General features: G+C 43.1%; 1 long non-coding RNA gene across 1 annotated transcript; it reads left to right on the top strand.

The window, feature by feature from the left end:
* The first annotated feature begins 559 nt into the window (after window positions 1–559).
* On the top strand, window positions 560–21942 carry LOC116973535. Its single transcript, XR_004412072.1, has 3 exons — window positions 560–571; window positions 8815–8819; window positions 21805–21942. It is a non-coding gene; the product is annotated as an uncharacterized LOC116973535 (long non-coding RNA).
* Window positions 21943–23024: the final 1082 nt, after the last annotated feature.

Raw genomic sequence — 23024 nt, forward strand, 5'->3', positions numbered from 1 at the left:
GTACGAAGGTAAGCTAGCTAAGAATATAAAGGAGAATATAAAAGCTTATTTAGGTATGTGAAGAGGAAAAAAATAGTTAAGGCCAAAGTTGGACCCTTGAAGACTGAAAAAGGTGCTCCCGGGGGGCTCAGCCTGTGACCCGCCACCCGCCTTGCAGAACGGACCGGCCTCCCTCGACTCTGAAAAAGGTGAATTTATTGTGGGGAACAAGGAAATGGCAGACGAGTTGAACACGTAATGTGGATCTGGCCTCACTAAGAAAGACACAAACAATCTCCCAGATGTACTCGTGGCCAGAGGACATAGGGTTACAGAGGAACTGAAGGAAATTCACATTAGGCAGGAAATGGTGTTGGGGAGACTGATGGGACTGAAGGCTGATAAATCCCCAGGGCCTGATGGTCTGCATCCCAGGGTACTTGAGGAAGTGGCTCTAGATATCGTGGACGCATTGGTGATCATTTTCCAATGTTTTATAGATTCAGGATCAGTTCCTGTGGATTGGAGGGTAGCTAATGTTATCCCACTTTTTAAGAAGGGCGGCAGAGAGAAAACGGGGAATTATAGACCAGTTAGCCTGACATCGGTAGTGGGGAAGATGCTAGAGTCAATTATAAAAGATGAAATAGCAGCACATTTGGATAGCAGTAGCAGGATCGATCCGAGTGAGCATAGATTTACGAAGGGGAAATCATGCTTGACTAATCTTCTGGAATTTTTTGAGGATGTAACCAGGATAATGGACAAGTGGATGTAGTGTACCTGGACTTTCAGAAAGCATTTGATAAGGTCCCACATAGGAATTAACGGGCCCCTTTCAGAATGGCAGGCAGTGACTAGTGGAGTACCACATGGCTCGGTGCTGGGACCACAGCTATTTACAATATATTTTAAAGCTTTGGATGAAGGGATTAAAGGTAACATTAGCAAATTGGATGGCAGTGTGAACTGTGAGGAGGATGCTATGAGGATGCTGGGTGACTTGGACAGGTTGCGTGAGTGGGCAGATGCATGGCAGATGCAGTTTAATGTGGATAAATATGAGGTTATCCACTTTGGTGGCAAAAAGAGGAAGGCAGATTATTATCTAAATTGTATCAAATTGGGAAAAGGGGAAGTACAACGGGATCTTGGAGTCCTTGTTCATCAGCCACTGAAAGTAAGCATGCAGGTACAGCAGGCAGTGAAGAAAGCAAATGGCACGTTGGCCTTCATAACAAGAGGAGTTGAGTATAGGAGCAAAGAGGTCCTTCTGCAGCTCAACAGGGCCCTAGTGAGACCACACCTGGAGTATTGTGTGCAGTTTTGGTCTCCAAACTTGAGGAAGGACATTCTTGCTATTGAGGGAGTGCAGCATAGGTTCACAATGTTAATTCCCGGGATGGCGGGACTGTCATATGTTGATAGATTGGAGCGGCTGGGCTTGTATACTCTGGAATTTAGAAGGATGAGAGGGTATCGTATTAAGGGTTTGGACACGCTAGAGGCAGGAAACACGTTCCCAATGTTGGCGGAGTCCAGAACCAGGGACCAGAGTTTAAGAATAAGTGATAAGCCATTTAGAAAGGAGATGAGGAAAAACATTTTCACACAGAGAGTTGTGAGTCTGTGGCATTCTCTGCCTCAGAGGGCAGTGGAGGCTGGTTCTCTGGATGCTTTCAAGAGAGAATTAGGTAGAGCTCTTAGGGATTACAGAGTTAAGGGATATGGAGAGAAGGCAGGAACGAGGTACTGATTGTGAATGATCAGCCATTATCTCATTGAATGGCAGTGCTGGCTCGAAGGGCTGAATGGCCTACTCCTGCATCTGTTGTCTATTGTCTGTTGAAAGAGCTGCTCACATGGCCTACAACCAATTAGATCATAGAATAGTACAGCACAGGAACAGACCTTTCGGCCCACAATGTCTGTGCTGAACACGATTCCAAGTTAAACAATTTTTTTCTGCATGCACATAGAATATATAACACAAAGCTGTACAGCACAGGAACTGTGGCCCTTCGGCCCACATTGGTTCTTGATTTCCCTACTCTGGGTAAAAATTGTGTTAAAAATTGTCACCGTATCAATTTCTCTCATGACTTTATACACCTCTATAAATTACCTAAGCCTCCTTTGCTTTAGGGATAAAGTCCTAGCTTGTCCAATCTTTCCCTCAAGTCCTGGAAACATCTACGTAAGTCTTCTCTGTAGTCTTTCCAGCTTAAAGACATCCTTCCTATTGCAGGGAATTCCAATGTGGATGTCTGTCCTGAATACATTCAGCTACTGAACCTCAGCAGACCTCTTAAATGGACAATTTTAAAGACTCATGCACCCAGAGTGAGAGAACTTTGTCTTATCTCTTACTTTGAAATTATGAAGTCTTGTATTTAACCCTCGAGTCAGGGAAAATACGACCGGTCCACTTACCCTGTCAAACCCTGGAAGATACATAGACAATAAGTGCAGGAGTTGGCCATTCAGCACTTCGAGCCATGTATGTGATCATGGCTGATCATCCACAATCAGTACCCTGTTCTTGCCTTCTCCCCATATCCCTTGATTCCGCTAGCCCTAAGAACTCTTTTGAATGCATCCAGTGAATTGGCCTCCACTGAGGCAGATAATTCCACAAATTCACAACTCTCTGGGTGAAAACGTTTTTCCTCATCTCAGTTCTAAATGCCCTACCCCTTATTCTTAAACTGTGGCCCTTGGTTCTGGACTCCCCCGACATTGGGAACATGTTTCCTGCATCTAGCGTGTCCATTCTCTTAATAATTTTATATAAGATAGCCTCTCATCCTTCGAAATTCCAGTGGATACAAGCCCAGTCACTCCATTCTTTCATCATATGACAATCCCGCCATCCCGGAATTAACCTTGTGAACCTACACTGCACTCCCTCGAAGAATGTTTAAATATTTCAAAGAGCCAGCTTCTTCTAAACTACAGTCACAATCTGCTTATGATCTCCTGATGGAACAACCTTCCCAGCACAGAAGCCAACGTTGCTCATCCTCAAAATCAAGTACACACTATTCCACGTGCAATCTCACTCAGATCCCAGATGCATTCAGTGGGGGGGTCATGTCAGATCTTCTCATAGCTACGGCCTTTTTGCTTCCTATTTGCTTCCTCTGACTAGTGGTGTGCCTCAGGGTTCAGTGCTGAGCCCGTTACTGTTTGTCTACTACATCAAAGATTTGAATGAGAACATACAGGGCAAGATTAGCAAGTTTGCTGATGATACAAAAGTGGGTGGTTTTGCAGATAGTGAAGATGGTTGTGGAAAACTGCAGCAGAATCTTGATCGATTGGTCAGGTGGTTGAGGAATGGTCGATGGAATTTAATACAGAGAAATGTGAGGTGTTGGATTTTGGAAAGTCTAACAAGGGCAGGACCTACACAGTTTCTTCTGCAGTTGTATAGGGCTCTGGTGAGACCACATCTGGAGTATTGTGTACAGTTTTGGTCTCCTAATTTGAGGAAGGACATCCTTGTGATTGAGGAAGTGCAGCGTAGGTTCACGAGATTGATCCCTGGGATGGCGGGACTGTCATATGAGGAAAGATTGAAAAGACTAGGCTTGTATTCACTGGAGTTTAGAAGGATGAGGGGAGATCTTACAGAAACATATAAAATTGTAAAAGGACTGGGCAAGCTAGATGCAGGAAAATTGTTCCCAATGTTGGGCGAGTCCAGAACCAGGGGCCACAGTCTTAGAATAAAGGGGAGGTCATTTAAGACTGAGGTGCGAAAAAACATTTTCACCCAGAGAGTTGTGAATTTATGGAATTGCCTGCCACAGAGGGCAGTGGAGGCCAAATCCTGGATGGATTTAAGGGAGAGTTAGATAGAGCTCTAGGGGCTAGTGGAGTCAAGGGATATGGGGAGAAGGCAGGCACGGGTTATTGATACGGGACGATCAGTCATGATCACAATGAATGGTGGTGCTGGCTCGAAGGGCCGAATGGCCTCCTCCTGCACCTATTTTCTATGTTTCTATGTTTCTATGAATGGTGCGGCTGTGGGAAGTGTTGTAGAGCAGAAGGATCTAGGAGTGCAGGTGCATGGTTCCTTGAAAAGTCGGGCCACAGATAGATAAGGTGGTCAAAAAGGCTTCATTAGTCCGAGTATTGAGTATAGAAGTTGGGAGATCATCTTGTATAAGACGTTGGGGAGACCAAGTTTAGAGTATTGTGGTCATTTCTGACCATCATGTTATATGGAAGATATTGTCAAGCTGGAAAAGGTACAGATAAGTTTTACGAGGATACTGCCAGCACTAGATGGACTGAGCTATAGGGAGAGGTTGAGTAGGCTGGTACTCTATTCCTTGGAGCGCAGGAGGATGAGAGGTGATCTTATAGAGGTATATAAAATCATGAGAGGAATAGATTGGATAGATGCACAGTCTCTTGCCCAGAGTAGGTGACTCGAGGACCAAAGGAGATAGGTTTAATGTGAAGGGGAAAGATTTAATAGGAATCTGAGGGGTAACTATGTCACATAAAGGGTGGTGGGTGTATGGAACAAGCTACCAGAGGAGATAGTTGAGGCTGGGACTATCCCAACTTTTAAGAAACAATTAGAAAGGTACATTGATAGGACAAGTTTGGATGGATATGGACCAAATGCGGGAAGGTGGGACTAGTGTAGCTGGGACATGTTGGCTGGTGTGGGCAAGTTGGGCTGAAGAGCCTGTATCCACACTGTATCACTCTATGACTCTATGACTTGCCATACCTACATGTGCACTTCCATTCATTTACATATAAGAGCACTCAGGAACCTCTGACTAACAGCAGTTTCCAATCTTTCACTAGTTAATAAAAGGTACTGCTTTGGTACCTTTCTTACCAAAATGGATGATGTTGCAAATTTTCAAAATTAGAGCAGGGCGGCTCAAAAAAGTGAGCAAGCACTTCTTATTCAAAGAGCAGCAGAAATGAAAAGTTTGGAAATGAAGATTGGAGATGTTTTTCATAGACAAAGTAATTAAGGGTCTCTAATTTGAGGCTGGCAAATGGGGATAAGTTAAAATATTAATGCCAAGTTGAAACAGGCTAGTGCAGTGTACAACAGGCCCTTCTAGAAATCCAGACATGGTATAAACGGGAGGTATGTTATATTTCTGAAGGCTGTGGTGAATGGATGGGGAGGATTTATCAATAGCAGAGTTCATAGGGAATTTCTTGTTTTAAGATATCCTTATGTAATATAGCTGGGCTTAAAGCCATTTCTAGACTGCACATCTCCATGGGCACAGCAGTCAAGCAGAGAAATAGTCTTTGGAAAAAGCTTTTGATTATCATGTTTCCATCAATTAAATATGATTTCATTGTGGATCAGTTGAGCACCATTCATCCAATTTTTCTGAATAAATGTGTCCGGCAAAATAGTTAGGAAAGGTAGAGAGCGAGTGATAGCATGGAGTCTAATAAACATGGCAGGAATTCGAGAGAGACTGGGAGATTTTGTCAAGAATTGCAAAGAGATTGGGGGATAGAAACATAGAGACATAGAAAATAGTGCAGGAGGAGGCCATTCGGCCCTTCGAGCCAGCACCGTCATTCATTGTGATCATGGCTGATCATCCCCTATCAATAACCCGTGCCTGCCTTCTCCCCATATCCCTTGACTCCACTAGCCCCTAGAGCTCTATCTAACTCTCTCTTAAATCCATCCAGTGACTTGGCCTCCACTGCCCTCCATGGCAGGGAATTCCATAAATTCACAACTCTCTGGGTGAAAATGTTTTTTCTCACCTCAGTCTTAAATGACCTCCCCTTTATTCTAAGACTGTGGCCCCTGGTTCTGGACTCACCCAACATTGGGAACATTTTTCCTGCATCTAGCTTGTCCAGTCCTTTTACAATTGTATATGTTTCTATAAGATCCCCCTCATCCTTCTAAACTCCAGTGAATACAAGCCTAGTCTTTTCAATCTTTCCTCATATGACAATCCCGCCATCCCAGGGATCAATCTTGTGAACCTACGCCTCACTGTTTCAATCACAAGGATGTCCTTCCTCAGATTAGGTGACCAAAACTGTACACAATACTCCAGATGTGGTCTCACCAGAGCCCTATATAACTGCAGAAGAACCTCTTTACTCCTATACTGAAATCCTCTTGTTATGAATTTACTCCTATACTGAAATCCTCTTGTTAAGAGGATGTGTCCGAGAATATAGGGATGTGCCAGCAACTGTGGAGAGATAGCGTATGTGTGTCAGGAATTGTCGAGGGACAGAGGAGTGCGTCAGAAATTGTAGAGGCTGTGCGAGGGTATCTGGATATGTAGAGAGAGACTGAGAGTGTGTCAGGAATTGTAGGGTGTGTGGAAATGTCGGGAATTGTAGGGAGACTGGGACTGAGTCAGGAATTTAGGAGAGATCGTGTGAGTGCATCGGGAATTGTAGAGACTGAAGCTGCCTAATAGTACAAATATACAAAGCTGGTAAACAGATTTTAAATTAAACAGAAATTTCTGGAAATATTCAATTATTTTTGTTTTTATTATCTTCAGTAAACGTTTCATGTCATTAACCTTAAATTACTCGATTTCGCATTTATTTCCACACCATTTTTTTTGTTTAATTTAATGTAAATTGGATTTGTATTTGATTTTAATATTGTCAGTATACTGATCATTAAAGAATGGGCAGAGAGAAGCTATTGTGTTGTGTGAGATGATGGATGATCGCAAGCCTGGTGTGGACAGGGAGAATGAGATATAGAAACAAAATCTGCAAGGATGATCATGAGTTACGATGTTTTTACATTGTTTACACACGAGAGAAGGCTTAATGGAGGAAAATCGGTTGTATCTTCATGTAAAAAGCACATTTACTGTTAAATGACCCTTTGCTGAGCATTATTTTGTGGCAGTTTCAGCCCAGATGTATTTGATCCACAGGGAAACTTGTTTGTGCCTGTGGACCATTGTACAATCTGGTGACTTGTGTAATCCATTGAAGCCATCTGATATGGAACTGTAAAAATAATGGGGGTTGGCGTTGAAGATTGATTCCAATCAGTCTGATTCTCATGGTTGATCTCTGGGGTCTAAAGGCGAAAAGTGTGTAGACTATTCAGCGGTTATACATTTCTTCCGATGATTCTTCCTGCAAACTGCATTGACCAGCAGGATTATGCCCATGTTAAAACAACCTTCCAATTCTCAACACAAAATAGGAACCAACTCTTGGACCAAAATGGAGGGAAGTGAGGAAAGGGAGGAGGGGCGGGGGGAAAAGCTTGCAAATATTCTTTCTTTTAAAATCTTTTTATTGGGTTTTTTTCCCAAAAAAAAGCAAAAATAAAACATAAAAAACAGAGCAAAAAGAATAATGATAAACATAACAATGATATTGATACATAGGGATCAGGATTACATTAATAACAGGTATAACCTAATATGAGACCAGTGTCAAAATACACATTAAATATAGACCTCCCCGGTCTCTATGTAAATATAGTTAAATCTTTAAAAGGAAACTTATAAATGTAAAAGAAACACAAAGATAAAAAGACAAAAAGGAAGAGAAAAAAGGATTTGCAAATATTCAAGCAGATGATTTTGGATGGGCTTTGGCCTAGCATCCCTTTAATGTGACAAACTCAGTCGGCCACACAGCGGCTGTGGAGGGAGATTTGTTTTTCAGGACTCTTCTTCGGCGTAATTCCAAACCCAAAATGTTGTCTGTCCATTTCCACCCACAGATGCTGCCTAATCTGCTGAGTTCCACCAGCACTTTATTTTTGCTCTTTTTTACAACATCTGCAGCCTTTTGTGTCTCTATATTTTGGTTATGTTGGGAATAGTGTGGGCTGCAACTTTTCTCTGTTATTGAACCACTTGCACACAATACTATTGCCCAATGCCTGTTTACCCTAAACAGTTACCTGGTATCCATTGTACCAATGAGTTCAGTTGAGACGGGTTATGACTTTTCCAAACACCAAACTAGTGCAAGAAATCTGTGACAATTCACTCTACTTCCGTATTGAATAGTTTCAAACTAAGTATTACATGGGTAGCAACAGGATTTGCCCTCTGTAGGAACAAAACTCAAAGACACTTATGCTTACTATCTCAGTTGCCTACTTTCAATGAGCAACAATGAATTTTATTTTAATCTCCGATATTTTTTATTTGCAATTCTGAATGGTTTGTTCTTGGTTGTGTCAAGAGAGATGTAATTGCAGATTTGAAATTTGGAGGCCTTCAGCAGCTGTGTTAACAGCTTCCATGATTCAATTTTATGAATTTATATACAAGTCTGCACATGTATTTATAAAATGCATGTGTACTATAACTTAAACTGATGTGCTGTTGTTTATACACAGTACAAAATAACTATAAATTATACAATATACAAAATCTAACATAAAGTTCAATATATTTGTACAAATAATAGTAAGATTAAACGAGAACTTACCAGTTTGAAGTTTGATCTGTATTTTATGAGGAGTTACGATGAGGGATTACGTGAAGAACCCGCTCAGTGCGCATGCGCGGCATACTTCCAAGCAGCGGTGTGGAATCACAGATAGACACAGTTATTGAAGTAAACATAGTAAAGAAAAGGAGACATCAGTTATCAGTTTGACCCATATTATGAGGGTGGGAGCGGAGGGTACGTAATCCCTCATCGTAACTCCTCATAAAATACAGATCAAACTTCAAACTGGTAAGTTCTCGTTTAATCTTACTATTTTACTTCGGAGTCACGTGAGTGACTACGTGAAGACTTCAAAGCTCTGTGATTTCAAACCGTGTAACAGTTTTATTTCACTCACTGCCGAAGTTCTTGAGGGAGGAAGTGTTATCGTAATCAACCAATGAATCTGTTTGATGAAAAACACAATGGTATTTTTTAACAATAACAACAAAGAATTTAAATTGCTCCCCTGGGCTTAAATTAAATATTTGCAGTCCGTAAATCTTTACTGCAAATAAAACAGGTTTTGCCAACAGCTTATTATAAAATTTCTGAACGGTCTTTCCCCCCACCATCCTGCTGTAGCCAGGATGTGGTCTATAGGCATGTCCATTCTTTTAGCCGTCGACGTGGATGCTGCCCTGGTGGAATAAAATATGTACATGTTAGTGTTTATCCCAGCAGTTTTTAGCACCTGCTTGAGCCATCTCGCAATGGTTTGGCTCGTCACCCGACCATAAGGTTTTTTATGACTGACCCACAAGGCTTTTCATCTCCCTCGAATATTTTGGTTGTGTCTATGTAGGATAGTAGGTGGGTCATGGCACATAACCGTGGTTCTGGTGGGTAAGCCCGGAATTCCACGACTGGATTAGGTGTTCCTGGTCTGCTCTGTTTGATCTGTCGCTGGATAACGACAGATCTGGTCTGGAGCTGTGATCATGTTGTCCAGTCGCAATAGGTGTAGTGACTGGACCCTCTGTGCAGATACAAGTGCCATCAACATGAGTGTTTTGAGCATAGATTGTTCCAGGTTAAGGGGTCTGGCTGGTGGCCATCCCCTGAGGTATGTCAGAACCACACTAACATCCCATGTATGGGTGTACCTTGGTCTAGGGGGTTAGAGTTGTAAATACCCTTCATTAGTTTGACCACCAGCGGGTGGGACCCCATGGCCTGTTGTCCTGGAGCTGGTTTTAAATAGACAGGCATGGCACTTCTAGCCGTGTTGATGGCTCTGTAGCTGAGTCCTTCATCGTGGTGAAGGTTCGCCAGGAATTCCAGTACGTTAGTAACTGTAGCGGTTGAGTAGGTGGTCCCTGTATCCAAGCAGTACTTCTCCCATTTCTTGATGCTGGACAAGTGCTGTTTTTTAGTGGATGTTCGAAGGGATGCTGACATGGTGTCGATGGTTTGTTCTGATAATCCCAGTCCCAGAAGTGGTTTGTGCAGAATCTGCAACCCAGGAGTTTGATTTTCATGGCACGGGTGGCTTGTGCCCGACACTGGGTGTTAATAACTCTGGGTCACTGGGGATACCATCGGAGTTTCAACAACCATGTCATGGAGTTTTGGGAACCATGGCTGTGTAGGCCAGTCGGGTACTATCAAAATAACTGAAGCAGAGTCCATTTGTATTGTGCGTAGTCCCCAACTGATGAGGCAGAAGGGAGGAAATGCATAGAAGAAGAATTTCCCCAATCCAGCGCGAACGCATCTACCGCTGCTGCCTCAGGGTCTGGTTCCCAAGCGACATACATAGGTACCTGGTGATTTAGCCTTGATGCAAATAAATCGATATCTGGCGTGCCATATTGCATGATAACTTTTGCAAATTATTTGGGGTTTAACATCCATTGTCATTAAATTTACGTGACCTGGTGTCTGCCACTGTATTTAGCTTTCCTGGCAGGTAAGTTACTGATAGCCAAATATGTCTTTCGACACACCATTGCCAAATTGTGTTGACCAACTTGTCGCATGATACCGATTTTATGCCGCCCATATGGTTAATGTAGGCTACCACCGTAGTATTATCTATTTGTAACCGTACATGCAAGTGATGCATATTTGTGCATATGCTTTTAAACCATAAAAGTCACCCAACATCTGTAGATAATTAATGCCCAGTGTAAGTGGTAACGATGATTCTGGGTTAGTCCATCTACTACTTGTTAGTGATGATGATAGGTTGAAATTATGCCAAACATTTTTTGCCCACCACTGTAGTTATGATATTGCTTCAGTGGGTGACTTCATGACACGATCATAATGACCTGTATGTCGTTTTGGTGCCTGTACCTTTGCTCTTTGTAAGTTTTGACAGTGCAAAGGTCTGAATTGTGTAGCCGGAAATGCTGCTACCATATTCCCAATTACTCTGTTACTTGTCGAATAGTTGGGAGTACGTGGACCATTAAATTGTTGCCTGATTGTGCCAATTCAACTGTTTTGTCTCTTGGCAAAGTTACAGTCACGTAGACTGAATTAATTGTGAAGCCCAAGTAGTCCATGATTGTGGATGGCTTCAACTTAGATTTATCTGGATGTAAGACAATCCCAGGGTTTCGAATAACTGTTTGGTAGCTGATACAGCTAACATAGTCAATTCCATGGTCTTGCCTATTTTCCCATTGGGTAATGCTTTAAATTGCCATAGCTGCCCCATCCAGGTAAATTTCAGGTATCTGCGATGATCCTTGTGAATGGTACTAAAATAGTAAACACATTTAAGATCAATGCTTGCCATGAAGTATCCTTTGGAAATTAGTTGTTTGGCAGTAACAACCGTTTCCATTTTGAAATGTATATACTTAACAACCATATTTAGTGAAGTTAAGTCAATGATGATGCGACATCCACCATCTTTTTGGGTTTAGTGACGAATATTTGATACGAATTCCAAGGGTTCATGTTTCCCATGATACCCTTTGTAATTAGTCTCACCAGTACAGCTTGTCCCTCTCGTTTCTTTAACGGAGAGGGAAAATACCCTCTGGGGTAAATGTTGAACTGGTGGCAATTTTTCTAGTATGAATTGTATTTTGTATCCACTAAAGCCATTGAGTATATACTGATCACTTGTGATAGACTCCCGTGCTTCTTAAAACAGGTGTAATCTCCCTCCTGTTAGTATTAAGCCCCTATTTTCTATACGTTGGTAGGAACCAGACCCACCTACCTCCATGGTATTCTTCTGTTTCCTGCCGGTCCAACGAGTCTTGCACGTTGTCTGACGTGGTGGTGGTGTTGGGGGGTGGCGCATTTTCCATGGGGCCTGCTCTGGGCCTTGGCCTGAAAGGCTTACGGGATTGGCATGCAGGCCCCGAGCTTTCACCAGTACCATGAGGTGGACCCTCCTGGTGGATGCATTAGAGGTACTGCTGACTGGTTTACGTGTGGTGCTCATTCCAGACCCTGCCCTCTTGCGCCGATATTTTGGACACTTCGTCCAGTTTTTGTGAGGTCGGCGTTCTTTGAGGGCAGGTTTTGTAACTTCCTGAGAAGTTGCGGAGCACTGCGAACAGTAGGTCAGGTGTTTTGCCATACTACCGTGACCCTCTGGAAAGAGCATGCGAAAATGATAGCTGACGTCAGGGATATCAAATTCATTTTTTGATATTTTGGCTTTTTTAAAGCGATGCTCAATGTACCCTCCAATAATGGTGGCCACTTTGAATAAATGCAATTTAGGGGAAGCGTGATGAAATCCAACGCCTAATGACTACCTGTCTTGGAGATTTTTGAAAAGAACAGGTAGTAAGCTGGCCATCAATTGAGACTGAAAAGCCATCTCGCTAGTGGTGGAGCCACATAGCGGCCACACCCAGCAGCTCTTCCTGATCCTGTACCCCAAGCATGCTCCCGATGTTGTTCAGCCAATGCCCCTCTTCATGGCCAGCCCAGCCACTGGTCACCCCAAAGCTAACCACACTAAGGAGGAAGCGATGGGCAGTGCCTAGGCACTGTGGAGGGTATGCCTGAACCCTCCAGCGAGACTGCCCCTCACGTAGCGTGTCTCGCAGGAGCTCCTGCTCCAGGAGCCACTCCAGCGGCTCAGGCGGCTGTCTCTCTCCCATGCGGGTGGAGAGACGTCCCCTCCGACAAGTCGGAAGCCACCGGCCGGATGCCTCTTCGGATGGCTAAACATCCAGCCCGCAGCTCAGGCACTAGCGGGACTGGGCTCGGCGCGGTGATGGGGATAGCGGAGCGCCCGGTATTTGTTCCTACCGCCTGTTACTGCCCCCCCTGCAATGGAACGCTCCTCCGTTGGAGTCGAGCGGGGGACAGGTTCTTCTAGAGCTTTTGTGCCTTGTAGAAGCGAGAGCTCCCCTCAAGCAGCGCGTCTCGCAGGCACCTGCACCAAGAGCCGCTCCAGCGGCTCAGGCGGCTCTCTCTCCCCTCGTGCGGGTGGAGAGACGTCCCGTCCGAAATCGGCAACACCTGCCGGATGCCTCTTTGGGTGGCTATGCATCCAGCCCGCTGCTCAGGTACTAGCGGGCTGGGCTCGGCACGGTGTTGGGGAATAGCGGAACACCGGGTAGACGCTCCTACCGCCTGTTGCTGCCCCCCTCCCCGACGGAAAAACGTTCCTCCTTGAACGGGGGACAGTTTTGTTCCAGAGCCTTTTTCTCTGCCTGTAAAACACAAGCAGAAAAAGGCTCCCTGTAATGGAAACCCGACCTCAGGGTACTCACCTGACGGTCCGGTTCATTCTGTAGCGGGAGCGCCTAACTCCCGTTGCAGCCGCTGTTGCACTGCTGGCGTTAATGCCGCGCATGCGCACTGAGCGGGTTCTTCACGTAGTCACTCACGTGACTCCGAAGTAAAATTACTGTGCCTGTCTATCCTTCCCATTTCCAGTGGATTTATATATATATTTTTAGCTTGATTCATCAGTCCCTCTATTTGCTTGTCTATCTCATACTCCATATCTGTCAATCTAAGTCTCTATCAGTCCATGTCATACATAAGTCAACTCTTCTTGACAGCCCATTGCAGCCATTTTCAGGGACTAATTTTACATTTGTTTTCCATCTTTTATTTCATCTTCTCTCACCGAGGTCTGTGATATTCTTTAGCAAACCACACATCACTTGCTGGAAGTTGTGGACAATATTCCTCCAGGTTTCTGAGACATTGGTTTTATGTCTAGGGAGAATGCTTTGGTGGATTAGCATTGGGAAGTAAATACTCTATAATAAAATTAGGCCGACAATCATACTGCAAATAGACACAAAAAGCTGGAATAATTCAGTAGGACAGGTAAGATCTCTGGAGAGAAGGAATAGGAAACGTTTCGGGTCGAGACCCTTCTTCAGACTCATCATACTGCAAAACATATTTCAAGTTGTATAAAAGCTGGAGTAAAACTCTGACAGTGGAAATCTAAAATTAAAAAACAGGAAATGTGGGAAATGCTCAGGAGGTCGGGCACCATCTGTGGATGGAGAAACAGGATGGATAAACGGCTGATGAAATTGCTGTTTCACTGTTCACAGATATTATGCATTTCCAGCATTTTTGGTACAGATATAACTCGACAGAGCACACTGATAATGGTTATAGGTATTACAATTAATTCTGCCAGCTAATCAAGCCCCGTGGCAAACTCTACCAAGTGAATTGCCTCTCAGGTTGAGATCAAGTGTAGTTTTACGAAGTGCTGGTAATCCCAGGATTGTGTCAAGAGTAAAGAGTGTTTTATTGTCATATGCCCTGAGAAGTTCAATATATAAAAGCAGACAAACAATATATTGCAAAGACAAGAACAATGCCCACAAGTCTCCAGTGCTATCAAGGCAGTTTGTAATTTTGAGTTTAGTTGTAATGCCCACTTTCTCTCATAACACCACAAAACACCTTTTGAGTTTTTGGCACAGAATATGAAGTGCTGAGAGCTAATCGTCATTTAAATAATCAAACGATTTAATAAGGTCGATAGCATTTCTATTGTGGGAGGAGAGGAGAATTCAGACAAATAAGTACAATCTTTAGGCTGCTTATGCATTAAATCAGGAAATGCTTTTAAATGCAGGGCGAAGTGTATCTGGAACCACTCAGAGAGGGGTCAATTTGAGAAACGGAGCAGTTACGGTTGCAATGTGAATGGAATTAAGGTAGAAATCAGCCATGGTCTACTCTAGAGTGAGGGAATTCTCTGCCACAGAAGGCAGTTGAGGCCAGTTCATTGGCTATATTTAAGAGGGAGTTAGATGTGGCCCTTGTGGCTAAAGGGATCAGGAGAGAAGGCAGGTACAGGATACTGAGTTGGATGATCAGCCATGATCATATTGAATGGCGGTGCAGGCACGAAGGGCCGAATGGCCTACTCCTGAACCTATTTTCTATGTTTCTATGTTTCTATGAAGCAAGAGGAAGATATTGACACAAGGAACTGCAGATGCTGGCTGAAGAAGGGTCTGGCATGAAACGTCACATATCTATGTTCTCCAGATATAACTGCCTGGCCCTTTGAGTTACTCCAGCGCTTTGTGCCTGTTTTGGAAGCAAACAGAAGGCAGGAAATGGAGAGTGCTTGAGGTGAAAATGAGGGTGGGAAGCAAGTCTGTTGAGTTGAAAGGGAGCATGGAGAAAAGTTCTAGGTATTTTACAAATAGCAAAGGAAATAGCAGTGGTTAGTTGAAAAGGAACCATTGGAAATAGGAACAGAAGGTACTTTGAGTTTGCCACCATTCCTCAAGGGCATGGCTATTATTCAACCATAATACCTATTTCGTGCACATCTCTTCATTCCCTTGTGGCAGAGCAGTTGTCAACCCAAGCTGTGGTGCATCACAATAGGATGGTGCACCTTTCTATGGTGCAACTGTAATGCATGGGGAATAGAACTCTGGTAAGGAACAATAACACAGGAGACAAAGGTGAAAGGGAACATCCATGGCAGAATCCCCCAAACTTGAAACCAAGCAGGATAACAGAGTAAGGAATATGGAAAACCCAACCACGATATTTTTTGTTCTATTGTACATTTACACACTGCAGTTCTATTTCTTGTACTTCTTTTACTGCTTTTTTTTTTAATCAAAATATTTATTCAATTATTAAAAAATAATATTTACACTACAATAAAACAAGCCACCATAATACAATCCAAACATATATTCATAATAAACTATTATACAATTGTGATATAATCCTTATTGGGGATACATTCTACACCCTGCGGAGCCCAGCAGTCCTGGAACTCCCCCAGGGTGCCCGTGGACAGGGCGTATTCCCTTTCTAACCCCACCCGGGCACGGACATATCCCCGGAAAAGGGGTAGGCAGCCGGCTCGGGTAGAGCCCTCCACCGCCACCTGGTGTCTGGACGGTGGACCAGGGCAAGGAAGTGCAGGATGTGGAGGAGGAGCCAGTACAGGACACGCCTCCCTGCGTCTCGGAAGGAGATGAAGAGTGTCGAGAAAAGGCAGCCCAAATTGTGTGGGACCGGCTCCCGGGATGGATTACAGCGCCTGGGTCCGATGAATACTTCCGGCTGAGCGGGGACTTGCTCAACTACAAGTACTCCCCTTTTACTGCTTGGTGTGCCCAGAAATTAAAGGGAGTACAGGAAATTAAAACCCAGTGAGTGAAAATGTGCAGGGATCTGAGTCCCGAGTGGTGGAGGCAGTGCTGCTGGGTGTGGATGCCAAGTGCCTTTATTTAAGTAAAAGCAGTGTGTGAGGGAGAGCCATAGTGTGCAAATGTACCAAGGAAAGCTAAATCTTGGTCGGAAAATGAAGCATGGGAAATGGAATCCGGGAGAGAGTAAAAGGAGAGCAGGGAAATAAGCCCTAGAGAGTTTTAAAGGAGGGTAGGAAATTAAGCCCCCTGTGAGTTTGAAGGAAGAGCAGCAAGCACAGTGTGGGTAAATAAGAGTAGTACAGGGAGTAGAGCCCCATTGTGTAAAGGGGTCATGTGGCCAGTGAGTAAAAGGAGCGCAAGGAACAAAGTTCCTGCAAGTTTTAAAAAAGCAAGGGAAAAGGAGTTGAGTGTCACGTGTACCAATTAAGGTACAGTGAATATAGCCATACTAAAAAAAGCAACAAACCCAACTACATAAAAGTTAACATAAACATCCACCACAGTGGATACCCCACATTCCCCACTGTGATGGAAGGCAATAAAGTCCAATCTTCTTCCCTCTTTATTCTCCCACGGTCGGTGGAGTCGAACCGTCCGCAGTCGGGGTGATCGAAGCTCCCACAGCCGGTTATCGAAGCTCCCTCGTCGGGGTGATCGAAGCTCCCGTGTCAGAGCGGTCGAAGCGACTTGGAGCTACCAAAGTCAGTTCCTAACGTGGGACAGCGAGCTCCGCGATGTTTAGATCCACAGGCTTCCCTGGTTGGAGCTTTTGATCCCTGGCAAAGGGATCGCCAGCTCCACGATGTTTAGATACGCAGACTCCCCTGGTTGGAGCTCCCCAAAAGTCGGTCCCCAGTAGAGACTGCCGGCTCCACGATGTCAGGCCGCAGTGCGGACGGAGATACGATACGGAAAAAGTCGCATCTCCGTCGAGGTAAGAGATTTTTTTAAAGTTCCCCCCACCTTCTCTCCCCCCACCCCCACATAAAACAAAAAGCTAAAGAACACTAAAACATACATTTAACACATACTAAAAAACAACAAAGAAGGAAAAGGACTAGACAGACTGTTGTTGAGGTAGCCATTGCGGGCGCCACCCGCTGGAGAGTTTTAAAGCAGCTTGAGGAAGGTTTTCTGGACATATTATGAGGTCTGGACTACACAAGGAATGGGGAAACAGTGTCCCATTGAGATTGAGTAGCAGGACTAGAGTTTGCCAGTGAGTTTGGAAAAACATGTGGAGCATAGGATGCCAGAGATCAAAAGATGCTCAGGAAGAAAGCCTCAGTGAGGCCAAAGGATGCCAGAAACAGAGCAGGACAATGAGAGACAGTCCCAGGAGGTGTACGAGCAGAAGCTGAAACAGAACCCTGCTGAGTAAAAGAGACTCAGAGGCAGGACGGCAGTCGGTGAAGGGAGGAGAGAGGAAGGAACAAGGTGCTGTTGGGTAGAAGCAGTGCTGGAGAGGGAAAGGAGGGTGGGGAATTGGGTTTAAATGCAATGCAGCCAGCAGTCCTGTGCGTTTAAAAGGAAAGCCAGTAACAGGGCCTTGGTAAGTTTTAACGCAGAAGGGCAAAGGGACCCATAATGAACATAAGGAACATGGGAAGCAGAACTGCAATGAGGAATTGGAGTACAGACGGTCTTTTATTGTCGTGTGTACCAATTAAGGTACAGTGATACTCGATTTACCATGTTTAGTTTAGAGATACAGAGGGGAAACCAAGTCCACACGGACCAGCAATCCCCGCACACTAACACTATCCAACACACACTAGAGACAATTTAGAATTATTCCATGCCAATCAACCTACAAACCTGTACGTCTTTGGAGTGCGGGAGACTTTGGAGTGCGGGTTTCTTTCGAACCAATGTTCAGAGTTTCATTGATCCCCTGATCTACGGTCAAAGGGAGACCGTACAAACTCCGTACGGACAGGACCCGTAGTCGGGATCGAACCCGGGTCTCTGGCGCTGTAAGGCAGCAACTCTGCCGCTGCGCCACCATGCCGCCTGGCTGAATGCAAAATCAGCAACAGAAACAGATCTCCGGTGAGCAGAGGAGACGTAAGGAAACAGAGGGCCAGTGAGGTTGATGGACCAGGGAAAACAGAGCCCCTGAAATTTAAAGGAGTGCAGGGAACAGAAAATGGAAAATGCTTGAAATGCCCCGAACATTTCCATGTGTGTGGAAAGGAACATGGGATGAAGACTTCAGGTTGGAAATCCTTCGTCAGAAATGAGAAGAGCAAAAGCGGGTCGGGGACAGAGTTTCATTGGGCATTGGAACATGGAAACCAGTTTCGCAGCGAGTTGAAGCAAGCATTTCATTCAGCAAAAAGCTGGGGTAGAGATGTTTGTCCAGGAGATTGAAAAACATTAAGTAGTTGGCATTTAAGAAGGAACTGCAGAAGCTGGAAAATCGAAGGTACACAAAAAAGCTGGAGAAACTCAGCGGGTGCAGCAGCATCTATGGAGCGAAGGAAACGTTGCCTTTTTCCTTCGCTCCATAGATGCTGCTGCACCCGCTGAGTTTCTCCAGCTTTTTTGTGTACCTTAAGTAGTTGGCAAGCAGGTTTGCAGTTAATTGACCTCTGTAAATTTCCCCTAGTGTGTGGGGAAGGGATGCAAAAGTGGAATAGCAGAACCAGTGTGAACAGGTGATCAATGGACTTGGTGGGCCGAAGGGTGTGTTTCCACTCTGTATCTTTCAATCAATTCAATCAATCAATCAATCAATCAATCAATCAATCAATCAATAAGTGGCTGGCTTCAAAGCGATCCATCTGTGAGTCCGCGTGTGATGTGATGAGTGTGTTTCACAAGGTTGTGACTCAGCAGCTCATGAGAGTGGAAGCAAAGAGGGTGACTAGCAGACAGGCACAGGAGATTACTGAGGATATCTTTCTTTCGAACCAATGTTCAGTTCCGAATTACGGTGGAAGAGATTATTCCTACTGGGAGTGCTGTCAGAGTCTGGGACACAATACTGTAGATTTAGACTTAACTTTAGACGATAGAGATACAGTGTGGAAACTGGCCCTTCGGCCCACCAAGTCCATGCTGATCTTTCTGTACACTAGCACTATCTTTCACCCTTGCGACAATTTACGCTGTACAGAAGTCAATTAATCTACAAACCTGTACATCTTTGAAGTGTGTGAGGAAACTGGAGCACCCGGAGAAAAGTCACAGGGAGACTGTACAAATTCCGTAGTCAGGATCAAACCCTGGTGACTGGCGCTATAAGGCAGCAATTCTACCACTGTATCAAAGCCCCCCCCCCCCCCCCTGTACGTTTCAAAGTGTACAGACTTGACTTCATGATGATGCTACATAGCCTCCTTAATACCTGGGTCAACAATACCACTGACGGGCCTCCTGGAGTATAAAATCAGAGGTTGTGGTCCATATTAATATGAATAACGTATGTAGAAATAAAGATGGGGTCCAGCAAGCAGCTGTGGAGACACTGGTATCGTTGTCTCGTTGTAGCACATTGATCATTCTTTTAATATGGATTTTTAATTCATGGATTGTGTTTTTTTTTAATATATAATTTATGATGCTTTTATAAGTGATATACTAAGATTTTATATGTACTTTATGATATTTTTTAATATGCAATGCATTTTTATGTAATGTTGCCCCTTTTCCGGACCTCGAGTCGGTAATAAAGTTTATTATCATACTGTAAAGAATTAGGAAAGAGATTAACAAAAAGCAAGATGATCTTCAGAGTGCCTGGAAAGTGCTCCCAGGGGTAGTAGTGGAGGCAGCTACGATCATGACATTTAAGTGTGTTTTAGATAGGTACATGGATATGCAGAGAATTGAGGTATATGGATCCTGGGCAAGCAGATGGGATTAGATCAACTTGGCATCATGGTTGGCATGGACATTGTGGGCTGAAGGGCCTGTCCCGATGCTGTACCATTCTATGTAAAGTTGACCAAGATGCTACAGGAGGACGAGCTATAGATGCCTGGGCATTTCTTAGGCAAGGCTCCCTTTGACTGGTGCATCTAGATTAGGAACCTACATGAAAGGGTATAAAAAATAAGAACGATAAGCATTAAAACAGTCTTTACAAAACTTTAAAGAATTTAAATAGTTTTTACAAGTAATAAATATTTCTTTAAGGCAAAATAAAACAGGAATTCTGGACCATCAATGGTCATCAAGGGTAGTTCAAAACAGTGTGAGATCAAAGAAAAAGGCGCACATTGTTACTAAGGAAAAGCAGCAAGCCAGAAGATTGGGTACATTTGAGAATTGACCAAGGAGGGCCGAGGACTTGATAAAGAAGCGGAAAGAAGAATGGGAATCGCCTAGTGAGAAGCAAGAAAACTGACCGCAAGAGATTCTATGGATGCATAAAAAGGATAAGATTGGGCGACGTTAATGGATCCCTTGTAGACTGAGGTTGGAGAGTTGATATTGGGAAATAAGGAAACAGCGGGGAAATTAAACTAGTAGTTTGTGTCTGTTCTCAGGGAAGGAGACAAAGAAACCTCCTGAAATAGTCGAGAACTAATCTAAGACCAAAGGAGGATTAGTTTTACCAAATTTTTTATTTTACTTCTGGGCAATCAATGTCAAAAACATGAACTTTTGGTTGGAAGATATGGATCAACAACCAGACTGGTTAAAGATGGAAAAGGAAGACTGTTTGCCTTTTGAAATTGGTCCGATTCTGTTAGCTCCCACAAAATTGAATAAAAAAATCTATAGTGAAAAACCTATAATATATAGTGGTATGCGAATTTGGAAGCAATTAAAAAATACATTAAAATTGGATAATTTATCACTTTTTCTCCCCATTGCAAATAATCCCTCATTTAAACCCTCAGTGTTGGATAAAGGGTTTGCACAATGGAAAAATCATGGAATTAAAAATATGGGACATCTTTATAGAAATGGTATTTTGCTCTTGTTTCAGGAGTTACAACAGAATTACGGATTACATTCAAATAACTTTTTTAGGTATTTACAATTTAAAGATTATGTTAAAACACATACACGAGAATACAGAACTAGAGAACCAGAAATTCTAGATGAATGTTTGAATAAACACCCTAACACAGTCAAATTAATATAACCATATAACAATTACAGCACGGAAACAGGCCATCTCGACCCTACAAGTCCGTGCCGAACAATTATTTTCCCTTAGTCCCACCTGCCTGCACTCATACCATAACCCTCCATTCCTTTCTCATCCATTTGCCTATCCAATTTATTTTTAAATGATACCAACGAACCTGCCTCCACCACTTCCACTGGAAGCTCATTCCACACCGCTACCACTCTCTGAGTAAAGAAGTTCCCCCTCATGTTACCCCTAAACTTCTGTCCCTTAATTCTAAAGTCATGTCCTCTTGTTTGAATCTTCCCTATTCTCAAAGGGAAAAGCTTGTCCACATCAACTCTGTCTATCCCTCTCATCATTTTAATGACCTCTATCAAGTCCCCCCTTAACCTTCTGCGCTCCAGAGAATAAAGACCTAACTTATTCAACCTTTCTCTGTAACTTAGTTGTTGAAACCCAGGCAACATTCTAGTAAATCTCCTCTGTACTCTCTCTATTTTGTTGACATCCTTCCTATAATTGGGCGACCAAAATTGTACACCATACTCCAGATTTGGTCTCACCAAATCTGGAGTATTTGGTGATAAATATCTCACATTTATAATATATTATTAGACAGTGAGAACCCGCCGACGGAATTATACAGACAAGCATGGGAAATGGAATTAGCTCAACCTATAATGAAAGATATTTGGGACGAAAGCCTACAACATATACACCAATGTTCGTTAAATACCAGACACTCTTTAATACAATTTAAAGTACTATATAGACTGCATTATTCTAAAACAAAATTAAATAGAATTTTTCCTAATATCTCTCCTATCTGTGATAAATGTCAATGCCAAACGGCTAACTTAACCCATACTTTTGTAAATTGTATTAAAATTTAAAATTACTGGATGGATATTTTTAAAATAATCTCTGTAGCCGTTAAAATCCAAATGGATCCTGACCCCAAATTAATAATATTGGGCATATCAGAACATTACCTAAAACTCACAATAAACCAAAGAAATTTCCTTGATTACAGTATATTAATTGGGAAAAAATTGATATTAAAATTTTGGAAAGGCCCAACAACCCCCACAATCAAGATGTGGATTATGGAGATGTCAGAGACCTTACATTTGGAAAAAATTAGATATGTCTTAATTGACAAACCAGAATTATTTATTAGAATATGGTCTCCATTTATAGATTACTTGAAGGGGTAGATCGGACCTACTTTGATAACTGGGTACCTGGAAACCTGGATACTTGATATGTAACCGCTAAACAAAGTCTGTACTGGCTTGGTTTATGATATGCAAATGCCTCTAATAAAAATTTATTAAAAAAATAAAAAAAAAATAGTCAAGAACTGTAGCTCAAAGCAATTCTCATGACTAGAAAATTAGCATTATAAAATTAATGGAACCACCTTGGTTCCATTACCCAACTCCCTGCACTACATCCAAGGATTATGAAGAAGATGTTTGTGGAGATAGTGGAGCACGGGCTGTCATCTTACAAAATTCAATGGATTCTAGACTGATTCCCATCAACTGGAAGGTGCCAAATGTATCCCCCCCCCCCCCCACTCACACTGTATAAGGAATGATGGAGAGGGAAAACAGACATCTGGAGAAGTTAACCTGACATTGGCGAGGATAAAATACTGCAATCTATTTTTTAAGGAAGAGGTTCCTTTGCAAATGATAATAAGCCAGCATATACTTGGCCCCATGGTCTGCATGGATCTAAGTAAGAGAAATCATATTTGGCAAATCTGTTAACAGTTTTGAGATTTTAACTTGCAAAATTGATTAAGAGCAAAATAATGAATGTAATATATTTGGACTTTCGGAAGGCCTTTAACTCGGTGGCACATAAGAAATACAGAACTAAATTAGAGTTTACGATGT

The sequence above is a fragment of the Amblyraja radiata genome, chromosome 5 (genome assembly GCF_010909765.2).
Source record: "Amblyraja radiata isolate CabotCenter1 chromosome 5, sAmbRad1.1.pri, whole genome shotgun sequence".
NCBI classification, from domain to species: domain Eukaryota; kingdom Metazoa; phylum Chordata; class Chondrichthyes; order Rajiformes; family Rajidae; genus Amblyraja; species Amblyraja radiata.